Source organism: Lathamus discolor, chromosome 12 (assembly GCF_037157495.1).
Source record: "Lathamus discolor isolate bLatDis1 chromosome 12, bLatDis1.hap1, whole genome shotgun sequence".
Lineage (NCBI taxonomy): Eukaryota > Metazoa > Chordata > Aves > Psittaciformes > Psittacidae > Lathamus > Lathamus discolor.
The window spans coordinates 11,087,096-11,100,162 of NC_088895.1; the positions used below are offsets into that span (position 1 = coordinate 11,087,096).

The following is a 13,067-nucleotide window of genomic DNA, read 5'->3' on the forward strand; positions in this document are numbered from 1 at the left end:
AGACAAATATTTACAGGCACCAGACTATAAATGAACCTCCCTTTTGATGTTACCCTCCTACCCTTCAGTTCAAGGCTGGGCAAGACAGAAACGTGAAGATGAACGGTGAACTAGCTCAAGAGGGGGAACTTGTCAATCAAAGCTGCTAATGCAAGCGCACAACAAAACTCCGGTTTAACCTCAGCAGCAATCACCCATCATAATGTGGGCACTTTGACTGCCTGTAATCCAGCTCTGAAAAACAAGGATGCTGCATAAGTCTTTCTGAAACCCAGCAAGGAAAAATGCACCTGTCTGCTAGGCATCCATCAAGGGTTTCCAAAGTCTGCAACCAGAGGAATTCAACAAGTTCCAAGTAGTTATGGAGAAGAAAAATATCAGTATAAAGGATTAATACAGATACAGGCTCCACAGTGCTCCACTATGAGCTTGGCACATCATTCCTCAAAAAAATTGAGCATATCTTACATAACCACATCTGACTAGGGCACAAGGTTGCAAATTGAGAGATCCTGTGTCTTCCTTTACCCCAAGCTCCAAGGACACCGGGCTGTCAAACACGCACTGAGGGATGCTCTACAGCACAGCTGGAAAAGCATCACATTTAAACCAACTCCATCCAAGAATGTAAGGTGCACACTCCATGGAGCTCCCCAGCACACGTCCATAGAAACTGGAGGTATCCACAAAGGAAGAGATGATAACCCAGAAGAAGTAACATTCTTCTTCTTGGCTCATGTCTGAATTTATTGGGTTTTGCCTCTACACACCAGGAGAGGTGAATGTGCTTAACTGAACCCCTGACATTGACTGCAAGTAGGTTTTGCTTCAACCAATTTATTTAAACCTGTACAGCTCAAGCTCACCTTGTTTCCCTAACATTAGGGCCTTAGAGGCCTGTTGTTTGAACAACAGTGCAGGATTTGCAAGACATCATATTTTAAACAGAACATTTCTGTAGTTTTCTTCAGGAATATTAGTTTTCAGAAATGCAGGATATTTATTCATGCAGTTAATTGGATAGATTCTAATCAAAACAAAAATATCTGTTCCTTCTTCTAAGTGTAGGAGTAAAAAGGAAAAATACAATTTTAACTGATCAACATCCTTATCTTACTCTTTCCTGAACATTTAATCACAATGTTTCCAGCATATACAGCTTGCAACAAAGACCCAAACTAGTTAATTTTACAAAAGCAAGAAGCTTTACAAAACCTGTAAAGCAAACAAGCCAATCTTCACCTTCTGAATATAAAGGTAACCCACAACAGCAGGAGATTAAGTCGCAGGAAGTCTGAGCTTTAACAGTACTGCTATCAGGGCAAGCATCAGGGTGCCCAGGCAATGGAGCAGCAGTGAGGAACAGAGGCAGTGAAGGCTGAATTCCTGCCCTACCACAGACCTGTGTAATCCCCAGCTCTGGGACTGTGCCTGTGCTGTCTCCAACAGCACAGCCCTCACCAGCCTCAAATCTTGTCATTTTATCAATGCGAAGCAGGCATGTGTGAAGAGCAGCTTTCATCGCACTTTATTAAGTTTTTAGCATTAACTAAAAAATCAATGGTGTGTCATTAATAAAATTCCACCACAACAAACCAATTAGTAAGACTCATTAAATTTTTTATGCATGTTACTAATGTGCATGAAGCCAGCTGACCTTTCAGTGATTACACACTTAAGGTTTTCTGCCTTTGCGTTACAGGAGTTGCAATGCATGTTCCAAAAAGCAAAACCTGGCTTTTCCATGAAGCTCAGCGCTGGCTTCTCCCTCCTGCCATGTAATTCCTGATCACACCTGCCTAGTACAGCGGAGCTAAAGGATCAGGGAAGCACAAAGACACCTCCAAGCTATTTCCACCTGCAAAACCAATACAAGCAAAGCCTGGCCACACATGAGTTTATGTGGAAACACATGGACTCAGTAGTCACCAAGACTCTACCTCTGCAGGGGCTGAGGATGGGCAGTCCCTGTCCTGCTTGCCCCTGAGACAATGATAGTTTCCATCTCACTCAGTTACAGCAGGGTGGTGAGTAAACACACTGCTGGTGGTTTCCTAACACAGCAGCCCAAATGCCAACAAGTCCATCCCAAAGCTGGCCTCAGCGCTCCCAAAGCTACACACATGCCACTGATGGATGCATGGGGCCATTAAGTCAGTAAAGCAGAAATAAAAGGATTTAGGAATAAAATGAAACTTCTGCTTGAGTAAGGACTTCTGGATCAGGCATTAAGTCTGCCTGGTATCTCTCTCTAGTGTCACAGCACACCCATTTTCTCCTTGTAAAGCACAGTATGGATTTTTAAATGCTTTCATTCACACTTAGGGGCTTTCCAGGACTGGACTTTATTCTTCAATATTATCCGCTGAACAGTGAAACACTGGAACAGATTGCCTGGGAGCACTAGATGCTCTTCAGCACTGGCACTCCAGAAGGAAAGGCTATCTGCAAGGAATTTCAGAGGTAGAGCTGTGGTGGGGAAGATGACACGTTATCCTACCTTTTGGCATCCCTCTAAAATCTGGTTTTCTCACAGCTTGCCTGTAAACTATACTCTGAATTGCTCAGCTCTTCAGCAGTCACCACCATATATTGCACAAAGAGAGCAGCAACTTTTCAGAGCTGAACACACATCTATAACAGAATTTCCTGGGTCCTGATACTGGCCTGTTCACTCAAGACTGGAAATACATGTATACTTAATTCCAGAGGCAAAGTTTTGAGACTATTACAACAATTAAAATTTGCTGCTAAAGTATTATTAAATGCAAAAGTCTAATACACAGTTACAAAGAATCTTTCTCCCCGCCTTCTCCTTAAAGAGGTTTGAGGGGTTTTTTTAACCCAGTTTCTACAACCTGACAAGTTCTGCACCAAATTCCTCCCCTTCTTATCCTTTCTGATGCACAATAACAGAGAAGTGCCCTTGCCCTTCCAGCAGACTGCAGAAAACTGAGTTTTGGCTCTGGACTCTCTCCAGCTGTAGCTCCAAGGACCTGGCACTAATGCAGATGCAAGTCAAATCTCTTCCTTGCTACCAGGCTTTTTGGTGCTCTCCGCCTGCACTCCAGCAAAGGGAGCAAGCCTGAGCATGTTTTCAGAATGGTGGCACATGTGAGGGCTCTCTGAAAAACAGTCCACAAAGGAAGGACCAATTCAACAGCTTTTTGCCACCCATAGTGGGCAACAAGCCCTTTAGAAACACAACCCGTATTCACCACAGGCATCAGCCATGTTTGGAGGAATAATCTGTGAAAATACAGTGGTAAGTACTAAGAAGCAATATCCAAGTGACAAGTGCCTATGCATATTTTATGAAGCATCTTCAACCATGGTTCAATGTATCCAAGAATACTTCTGAAAAAATGGCAGATTCTAGAGGGGATTTGGAGAGGAAATAACATATAGAATAGGAGGACAGATGTTGCTAATTTATGATGCAAAGGCCTTTACTGAAAAGTGCACATTTTGCTTAAGATTCTCTACAAACGCTATTTTAATGCTGATTTCCTCCTCTTCAGAATTTCACAAACTCTTCTCTGCAAGAACTTCAGCTTGGCTCAGAAGTTCTACTTGGATCAAAAGCAGCATCTGTAACCAGCAATTAAACCGGGGCTTCAGTATTGTGCATGTTTTTAAATCATATCCCCTTTTTAACAATGCCACTTGGAAAAAAACATGACTAAGCTGTAAGGTGCATTTTGTCCTTTTGCCTTCCACTGTTGCCAGGGTTATTGGGACTTCCTGACCTTGGACTAGGCTCAGAACAGCAGCAGTGTGGGAGCAAGTGATACAGATGGTGACTAATACCCAATGAGGTCATAAAAGAGAAGCAACATCATCTCCTGAAAAAAGAAAAGTAGCAGGATATGTTGGCCCAACTACTTCATCAGTCACCCCCAATGTGTCAGGTGGTTTCTCCTCTCCTCCCTTCCTACTCTACCCCAAAAGGTTTAAAATAAAGACGGGGAAGACACAGGGTTCATGTCTCACAGGCAGGAGCCTGCACTGCCTTTTTTCTGCTTACCAGCCCCTCCACATGGATATGTGGCTTCATTGCTCCTCTGCAGCTCTCCAAGGATGACACGTAACTACAGAGATTACTTTCTGCAGGCTGCAACACCACCACGGGGGTCTGTGAAATCCCCCTTGTATGTAAATATCAGTTAAAAATAAAAAAGGAGAATCAAGCGCCACTGACTTCTCCTTCTGGCATTCATTTCAGACACTGCTGGATCATGCCAAAGAGCAAATGAATGGCAGACACCATTGTGTGCAGATGCTGCACTGAAAAACCTGACATCAGCCCAGGGCTTTCACTCTATCACAGGGCAGCTTTTGCTCCTGAATTACGGTGTTATCATTACTGCACATAAAGTGACTTTTAAAACAAATAAAATAACAAACAAAAAAGCTTCCCCCCCCCCAACCAAAACAACATTACATTTATGTAAACAACCTTACAGTTATGTAAGTCAGCAATCAAAACCCTCAAGACTTCAGGTTCCTTGTACAGAACACTAGGGATGAGAGCACCAGGGGTTGTCAGAGCCCTAACAGAAGGACAAAGCCAAGCGCTCCACAGCTGCTTAGCTTCACATTATGATACAGTGTGTCTCTATATACACACTCTCTCTCTCTCTCTCCATATATATATATATACATACATATATATATATATATAAAAATATGCAGTCAGACTCTTTCCACCGACCTTGCTCAGGGTGAGGCGAAGTGGGTGCTCGCTCAGGGAGCTCCAAGCCAATGCTTCACTTGCTCCTCACCCATCAGTGCTTTGTTTCCAGCGTGTTGCTTGAGCTGCCCTGAGCTCAAGGCAGCTCATTTCTTCATTGCCTTTCACCACACTGCATCCCAGAGCTCAAGTAACCTTACTGGGTCTTCTCTACATAGCTCTGAGTGATCCTTCTGCTCAGCTCCACAGCGGGAGCAAGGCAAAATGCCTAAAACCTCATCCACCATCCCAGGCATTTGACTTGGAGTGCCTCAAGCTCATTTCTTTACTTCCAATACACAACAGCATGTACTCAAATCACAGGTGTTCTGCTCTTCAGTTCCAAGGGGGGGGCTCTCAGCAATCTGGCAAATCAGAAATGCCAAGGTAGGATCCCAGAGAACAAGGAAAGGCAGCCATGGATCACCGAGGTAGCATGGGCTGCATCTGTTTCCTTGATGCTGCACAGAAAATCCATGGTAAAGGCAGGGAGAGAAGTTCCATAATTCAGTGCCAATCTCTGCCCATGGATTGTTCCAGCCCAAACAATTAATGACCAGCAGAGTTAACAGCTGCTGAAAGCCAGATCCTGAAAAGGCATGTGGGGGCAGCAATACTAATTATAAGCAGTGCTGATGTCTGGGCTTACTGAAAGCAAGGGGGATTTATGCTTCTCCATTAGTGCTGCCTGGGATCACACACTGTCCATCAACACATCACACAGTTGCAGCCATGTGGCCACAAGTACGGCACTGTGCAGGAGGCTCTGCCTATGCCCTATACCCCACCAGACCAATGCAAACCAGCTGCTGCTGCTCCAGTCCTGGCGCAGGTCTCCCCAACATCAGGCAGCTTTGGAGAGGGTCTGGACACCACAAGCACAGTGCTGCACTGGAGGCACCCAGCCAGATCCAGCACAGCCTCCTGACAGCTCAAAGCTGCTCTGAGACGACCAACACTTCATGCTCCCTCATTCCCACTGCGCTCTGGGGTAATTACCCTGCAGAGCACTATCGCACCCACCCCAAGGAGCATTTATTTACTTTTTTGATCTGGTAAGCTGAAATTTCACTAGGCTCATCTTCAAAACCACTGCACTACAAAGACATATAACAAATACCAACTGTTTATAGACTAGGTTATTTGTTTCCAGTGTATCTTCCTGCCTTTTACTGGCCATGTCTTTTATCAGCAATAACCAAGTACCTTTCAAATTGACAACCTGTTTGGTTTACAGCAGGAAAATACATCCAAGTCCCTTTCAAGCCTGCTCTTGCTGCACAGAATTCAAATAGCTCAATGAACATATGATTGACATTTTGTTTTGGGGTTTCTTTGTTAATCATCATTGCTTCAGGATGGGCTTCTGATGGCCAAGCAAACTTTTCAAGATCAATAGCATCAGTGCCAGAACCAAGTATCCCAACCTCTATAATGCCCAAAATTATAGCGTCTAAACCCAAGAATAATCATAATAAAGATCCCAGTAATTTTGAGATGATAGGCCATTTCTAGTTAGTGTTAAAAGAAGCTGGGCTTCAAGGATAGAGGAAGGTCAGCTAGTAAAGAGTGATAACAGAAAATAGCTAGGTGCTGACCTGGGAAGCAGCTTGCAGGGATACCCACAGACTGCTGGGACCTGCATGGGACACACAGCTAGAAGACTTCAGGGCACAAGGAGAAAGCCTGAAAACAGAGACCACCTATGTGCAAAGCAACACAGAAGGAGCCTGAACACTCAGAGATGGACCCCACACCTGCCTTGTCCAGTGACCCCTTACACATACGGAAGAATTGCAGCGGTGGAGCGAAGCTGAGCTGCTCTGCGGGGTGTGTGGCCACATCCCATACCTGCTGCTCCCCTCCCCTGCCATCCCCTCCATCTCCTCACCAAGAGCTTGCTTCACATCACTCTTCCCATCATTTATTTCCTTTTGAAAGGGCTGATTCACAAGCAATAATCAGGCTTTCGTGTTTTAATGTTTTGATTGTACTCAGTCCCTTGCTCTCCCCCAAACCCCCTCCAGGTTCACAGCAGTGACACCTTCTTTCACATTCCCTCTCCAAGAGCCTTCATTTCTCTCCCTAATTGAATTGTTGTCATGGAAATCATTCCTCCTCTCCATCTTACTGAAAGGCTTTAAAAAACCCCAGCCCCTGCTCTACCACTTTTCCAGCCATCAGCCACACCATGTCCCCTTCCAGCACTCCACAGCCCCACCAGCTCCTTCTGCAAGGCCTTAAAGCCCACAGGAACCCCCCCACCACTGCCCTTCTCCCACATCCATGGGCTGACCCGGCTGGAACACCCAGGCACCAACACATTAATTCACTTTAGTAACTCATTATGGTGATTCACTGGGTTTGCTACCCCACTTTTCCCCTCAGACATGCAACAGCTCTGGAGCCATTAGCTACCGAAGTGTAGCCCCAGCCACCTGTTCTCTGCCTATATATATATTTATCTAGACGTAAATGTGAAGTGTTTGGGTATTTTAAAATTTAGACAAAAATAAAAGAGTTCCTGCTTACATAACAGGCGGTAATTCTGCAGTCGAGAAACGCTGTTTGTTTTTCAACAGGATGGAAAGCAAATTACCGAAAATCACCCTTGATGAACTTCCAAGACGAAGGCTGCTGGCTCCAGGCACAGAGCAGGGCTCACCCGGCTCCAAAGCCACGCAGGAGGGAATAACGGTGCCCCTTAAAACACGGGCTGCGAGCCGGCTGCTGGGAGGGGCCGGCGGGGCTGCCCCACCCGCATAAGGCCGGTTCCAACCGGTTCCACCACAGGGCGGGGCTGGTGACGCCTACGGGAAACACCTCCAAATAAGGGCAAAACCTGCCCAGGTGAGGGGAAGGCGTGAGGAACGGCCCCGCCCCGTGCTGGGACGCGTTCACTGGGGCGGGCTGGTCCAAGCGCCCTTTGAGCACTGCCAGGGATGGGGCAGGCACAGCTGCTCTGGGCACCCTGTGCCAGCGCCTCAGCACCCTCACAGGGAAGAGCTTCTGCCCAAGAGCTCAGCTCAGCCTCCCCTCGGGCAGGTTAAAGCCATTCCCCTTGTCCCGTCCCTACAGACCCTTGTACAAAGCCCCTTTAGGTACTGAAAAGCTGCTCTAAGTTCCCCCTGGAGCCTTCTCTTCTCCAAGATGACATCAATGTCTCATCAATACATTATACTGGAGTATGCACAGAAAAGCTGCTCTATTTGCACTGGCAGCCCTAAGCAGCCAGGGAGAGCAAACCCCACATGCTCATCCAGCCCCATCACCCCTCTAGAGCACTTGCAGACGCTGTGCGTTCCTGTGTTCACCTGCACCTCCAGCCCAACCTCACTCAAAGCCATCAGAAGGCTCCTCAAACAGCAAACCCTTCCATCACTTAGAGGGGTGACAGCACCAAACCCAAGCCACCTTCTTCAAGCTCATTTGACTGATAGGAAGGCAAAACCAGAGGTCAGTGTGAGGCCAAGGACAGCTTTCAATACTTCATAATAGACAGGGCATGCACAGAGAACCAGGATGAGAATACCCTAAATCCCAGACAGGAAGACACAAGCAGGCATTCAGCCATGACTAATATCCCAAATATTCTCAAGATGGAAAGCAAGAAATCTGCTCCATGATCAGTCACTGACAGAGTCCCATAAAGCTACTAATTAGAATGGTGTTTACAGTCTATATTTCATTTCATTTGATGTTTTTACTCTGATTAGTTATTCTATCACCTGCAGAGAGCTAGCTAGCTGCATGCAAAAACAGCACTGGACTTAATCAAGTAAAGCAGCGTTTCATAGAGGGAATTCAGCTAGCTCTGTCCTGCTCAGCGCTGTTCCCCTCTCGATAGCTTCTTGTACAATTCAAGCTGAAAGCTAAGAAGAGTCAAGGTAGGTCAGTGGTCAGAAGAGAAACACCTGCAACAAAATGGGTGAGCTGCAGAAGGTCTCTGTATTGCTGATCCTTTCTTCTGCACAAACACCCCCGCTGGTCACCGTGGCTTCTGGAGGAAACACAAAGCAAGGCTCAACGTTCATCCATTCCCAGATTGTACCATGCATCTCCTACGAGGAGCAACACTCCTCCCAGTGTCTTCTCACACCAAGCCATCCAGCCTACCTGAGTTCCTCTGGGATATCAAATACAATCGGAAAGCTTTCCCTCCCTCCCAGCCAGGTCATCGGTGGTCACGCTGTGCCCCGCATCTTGCTGAGCCCTCCCCTGGGCTGCTGGAGCAGCAGCATCATTTCATGTGTCTTCCCTGCACACAGCCCTGCAGAGTGCCTTTTTATCATTACATGACATGCTGAGTTTTGTCCTGCTGACAGCATACTGTAACCCCAGATCCTTTTCCTGAAGTGCTGCCTAGCCTGCTATTTGCCATCTGCAGCAATTCCTGCCCCAAGCTATCACTTGTCCCTTTCATCCTTTTATCCAGATCACCATTTCAATCTGTCCAGATTGTTTTAAGAAGGGGCTGTGGTTCTTCCTCCCCAAGAATCTGCAGTCCCTCCTGACTTTATATACCTGTCACTGGAACAAGCTTATTCTCCATTCCATTACCCAAATTGAGAATGAAAATATTGATCAGGATGGATCGGAGCCAGCCCTGCAGCGCCTCACAGATTTTCTGGGAATCTTAAGATAAATGGGCTGGTCCATAAAGCCCAGACTCCTCTTTCCCCTCTGTTTTAACACTGGTACCACCCCTGCTGTTACCTTTCCTCTAGGCAACTTCTACCTGGCATGCACATCCAAAGCACTCTCCTGCAGCACTGTGATGCTGCAGCCAAGTTTCTGGGGCATATGAAGCTCCCGAGACCCTGAAAATACCTGAAATTGCAGTTGATGGGGTGATCTCCCCTTTGGGGGCATACGTGGGGCTTCTCACTCACAGTGCCCTTGCTGAGAAAGCACCTTTTCCTGCTCAGCACCCTTGTTGGTGAAAGATGCAAATATACTTTTGCTTTAGAACAAAAATCGCTGCTTTTTCCCCCATTTAGCTTCCTAATCACAGCTAGCCAAGCTTGAAAATGCTATCCTGCATTATGCAATAATCCACTGAGAGCGGGGGGGGTGGGGGGGTTGCATAAACTGTGTGCTGCAATGAAAAGCATCTCTCCCCCTCTGCTTGGGGGGGAGCAGCCCCCACAAAACAAACAAACCCTCTGTCCTTTAAGAGACGTTCACTTTTGCCAGTGATTTGTTCTGTTTTACTATTCATTTACTGACAATACTTCTGACAAAAGCAGAGCAGAAACAGCTCAGTTTGCAAAGAGCTGGGCTGTACTCACCTCTATAAAAACCATACACAGTTCCATACCAAATTCCACTAAAAATACTAATGAAGGCTGCTTCTCCAACTGAGGGGGCTGGGTTTTCCGTTTATGAAGTCAAAAAAGCCATTATTTAGTTCCTGGAGTGGAGAAATCTCACTCTCTACAAGACACAGAGCAGTGAAAAGTTCCAAAATTAATAAATGGGTCTGCTCAGTGCATTTTAAAATTAGAATTCATTTTTCAGAGAACCTGTATGCGAAGTTGCAGCTGATGCAAATTAAAACAGTAATAAACACTTCAAAACCATGTTTATAATAGAAATACTAACAAATCCTTAACTGTAATGATAATGGCTTGCTAGGCAGCTCTATAATGTAAAATTAATCCTTAACATGTCTTTAATTTTTTTTCCACTGGGTCATTTAATAATGTGATAACTCATTTCTTTCCTCTGCCTTCATCTCTCACATTGCCATGGAGACAATTGTGAATCAGATATAAATAAAAATACTCTAACACTCTGGCACCACATGTTCTTTTGATCCCTTGCCAACATGATTTTAAAATTACAGGAATTCACAGGAGCTCAATAATTAACAATTCATTTGCTAAGAAATCACTTCTTTTTAAGCCAGTTTCCTGGTGATTTGCTAACTCAGGACTGCTCACAAACATTCAGAGTTCTGTTATTCCATTTCAAATATCTATCATGCACTTCAATCAGCAACTCGGAGGCAGAGCTACTGCAGACCAGAGCCCTCAAAGCCAGCCCTGCATTTCCTTTTGTAGTTTCATCAATCTCAGTGTGATTTCTAATGGGAGTAAATTTTAAGGCCATTTTTAATTGTTTGTGCTCAGAAACAAACCGAGAAAAACCAAAGTAGTCATTGAACAAATTTACCACTGGCCACTATTATTAGAGGTGTCAAAAGGAGCTCACAGATCTGTGCTTCCATATTAGTTTGTTTACTATATACAGAAGTAGAAAGATTAAGATTAATTATGCATTAAAGATCTTGACACCCCTCTAATTGCTGCCTACTGAGAGAGGCCGTAATCCCTGATATTATCCATGTTCTCGGAAATCCTGATGCAAAACTCTCCTCTGCAACACTACCACCATGAATTTGCACAGGAGCAGGCCTGGGTCCAGTGGCTTTTTGGACCAAAGGGTGCTAACCTGAATCCTTGCTGAGGGGCATGCGGTCTCGAGCAACTCCAGTGCTCATAACACTTTGTCACTGTCATTGTACATATCCTATAACAACTTGTAGCTCTGCCCTCACCAGATGAGGACAGTCCTAGAACTTCATAATTAAGGACTTCTGTTTATTAAAGAACTCCATTGTGTGCTTAAACCTGTGAAGCCAGGGAAGAACTCAGTGTCTCAGGTTTTACAAAGGATCTTAGGCAGCTCCAATGTTTTTATTTGCAGTTACATAAACCCCACAGTTAAGCAGCATTATTACACCGTTTACATGGTATTCTGTTCAGCCTCACCAGGCACTTCCAGCCCAGCATCCCAAGAGGAGATGTGTTTCTCTGCACAGCATTTTCCATCTTCTGCAGCCTTAGAGGTGGAAGGGCCAGCGTGAGCTGACCAAGTTATTAATCATTGCCACATCTCTTCCATTAAAACATATAAGCTACAACTCTACAATTACCTCTGTGCATCACAGGGAAATTTCACACATACGAGGTCTTGTAAAAAAAGCCCCCAGCTCTAATAACTGTTTTGTCCAAAAGGATTCAAAGTGATTTAAGAGCTCAACTCTGACTCTCAAGAGCAACATAAGCACCTAAGGAGTTTAAATAATAGCAAGGACTCAATGGCTCAGCACTTGCCTTCCCAATATAATTCCTGCTGTAACAGCTAATTATAATTACTGATACAGCAGGTATGGTTTGATACCAGCCCCATCCTTTCGGTGACTTACGAAGGTCTGCTTCTAGGGCAGACTCAAGTGAGAAAAGAAATAATAAAGAGGGGAAAAAAGGTCACTCCTTCCCACATGACAGCTGCATAGGGCTGGTCCATGGGGAAATAACATGTTGACCGGCCCAACCAGCTGTCTGCAAACAGAACATTCCAACAGCAGCTGCTCCAGCTTCAGCTCTGCCCCCTCCTGTCCTGCAGTAACTCACAGGTGGATAAATGCACCAGCCAATGCTGTCAGAAATGGGACAGCGGTGTACAAGAGGCATTCGCCCCTTCTCTGTGAGCACATACAGGGCAACAGCATTCAGACCCTGCTTTGAATCCAAATGCTGAATAAGTACAATAGTAACTGGATAAAACCTAGTAGGGAACCATGGCTGGTAACCAGCACAGAGAGACAAATGCAGAGCACCAATTCTGTATAAGGTGAATGCAGCCTTTTGTGCCTCCCTGCCACTAGGTCCTGGTATTTTACCAAGCAAAGCAACCTGGTGTGCTAGTGAGAAACACAACCCAAAAATGCAGGAAAACTCCCGGTGTTCAGTTCTGCACAGTGGGAACACCACCCCATGACCATGGAGCTGGTGAGCAGGGACACACCACCTTCAGATTCCTGGGTAATGCCGAATAGCCATGGGAGGTGCAGGAGGATGAAACTTGGCTGAGAAGAAAAAAAAGATAGGGACAGAGGGGGCTCTTCCTCACTTTTTGCCTAATTTGATCTGAACTATGTGCTCATACTCAGCAGCCAGGAGTGGATTTGGGGAAAACAAGTTATTACAGGGGCTTTAACCTCCTGCATAGCTCTGCTGTATCTCTGCATGGGCAGCCTTTAGCCCACTGCCTAAGTCAATTTCTGCCTTTGATCTGGCTCAGTAGTCTAAAAAGAAAGTTAAAATATAAACACTGACATCCATATCACACGGAGCGTCATGGCAGGAGAGGAGTTTTAGTTGAGGAAGAGGGCTTAAGCCACAAAATAACTTTGGCATTTTGTCATACTGAAAAACTCCTCCAACACCTACAGCCTGACAAAGACATTAGAAAATACAGATGAGCTTCTAATCAATACACAGCCCATCCTTGGCAGGCAAGCAAGGCATAACAGCGCCATGTTATA

The 13,067-nt window shown here is 45.5% G+C and overlaps 1 protein-coding gene across 5 annotated transcripts in view; it reads right to left on the reverse strand.

Moving 5' to 3' along the window:
• Window positions 1-13,067, reverse strand: part of TMEM132B (transmembrane protein 132B) — a 243,399-nt gene that overhangs the window by 189,570 nt on the left and 40,762 nt on the right. Inside the window, exon 1 of one of the 5 annotated variants that reach the window (XM_065692448.1) lies at window positions 7,332-7,406. The exons of 3 other annotated variants lie outside the window; for them this stretch is intronic. The gene's annotated coding sequence lies outside the window, so the exon portion shown is untranslated. Of the gene's footprint in view, window positions 1-7,264; window positions 7,407-13,067 lie in introns of those variants that run through there. One more of the 5 variants, XM_065692447.1, reaches the window with a different exon arrangement.